Source organism: Suricata suricatta, chromosome 7 (assembly GCF_006229205.1).
Source record: "Suricata suricatta isolate VVHF042 chromosome 7, meerkat_22Aug2017_6uvM2_HiC, whole genome shotgun sequence".
NCBI lineage: Eukaryota > Metazoa > Chordata > Mammalia > Carnivora > Herpestidae > Suricata > Suricata suricatta.
In genome coordinates, this window is record NC_043706.1 from 120031639 (window position 1) to 120032806 (window position 1168).

General features: G+C 52.9%; 1 protein-coding gene across 1 annotated transcript in view; it reads left to right on the plus strand.

Annotated features, from left to right (window-relative positions):
- ECT2L (epithelial cell transforming 2 like) overlaps positions 1 to 1168 on the plus strand; it is a 64932-nt gene that overhangs the window by 51541 nt on the left and 12223 nt on the right. The window lies entirely within an intron of this gene.

Consider the following 1168-nt stretch of genomic DNA (forward strand, 5'->3'; position numbering starts at 1 on the left):
GGCCGGGCCCCATTCCTGCAGTCTGTCTCTCAGGTTGTCTAGAAACTGCCTGCCATAGGAGAAAAGTGTGTGCCTGAAATACTGGCCAGGGAGAACCCAGAAACTCAACAGATAGGTTAGCTCTCATCAGTGCAGCCTGGCAGGGATTTTGTCACATCTTTTTGCCTTGACACAGAGCAGGGCAGCTCGGCCAGGAAAAGGGGAGAAACTGGGGTGTGAGGAGGTAGGCCGACTCCGGTGGGGTCTCACCTCTTCCTCTTAATTCCTTGAGCCAGAAGTCCAGGCTGGCCTCCACAGGGCTGCCCCCGACTGTCCCCCTCCCACATGGCCAGCCAGGCAGGTGGCAAAGGTTTCTTATAGTCCTCGGAGGAAGGTGCTTGACTAGCTTCAAATGCCATCACTCCCACCTGGCCCATTTCCCTGAGGCCCTAAGGTTGTCCTTCATTCGCTGTTATGGGCCTTGAGCCCAGGAAGGCACCTGCTCAACCTGTCCCTTTTGTAGGAGCCAGGGTGCTGAGTGTGAGGAACTTCTGAGTTACCCAGAGACGTCCTGGCAGAGAGGCACCAGCTCAGTCTGTCTTTCCCACTGGTGGACATGATCACATTTCTTTGTCAACCGGGGCACACATGAAGCAACCTGCTGTCACTGAGCTGACCCCCGCCTTGGGTTCTCGAAGTACAGTATCCTAGTGACCTGACTCCATGAAGTCCTTTGTTTTCTTTCCCTTTGCTCAACGAGACACTGCTGATTAAGGACAGTGACAGACGCTCACTTTCAAAAAATAAAAATAAAATCAATAAAAGGGGCACCTGGGTGGCTTAGCTGGTCAATGTCCAACTCTTGATTTGGGCTTCAGGTCTTGATCCCATAGTCATGAGATCCAGCCCCACATCCAGCTCCATGCTGAGTGTGGAGCCTACATGGGATTCTCTCTCTCTCCCTCTCTTTGCCCCTACCTGCCCCCCTTCTCAAACAAACAGAAAACAGACCAGGGACAGCTCTTCCTGCCACCTTCTGTGTGAACAATATATTGAATACAAAATCCCCAGGCACTGAGCTCCACTCCTTGAACCATAGTATTGAACTGAGGCCGGGCTAAGCCCCCAGGAATTCTCACTATTGGTCGCAGCCTAAGAGTCCTCTCTCTCGTGAGGTGATCAGGGGCTC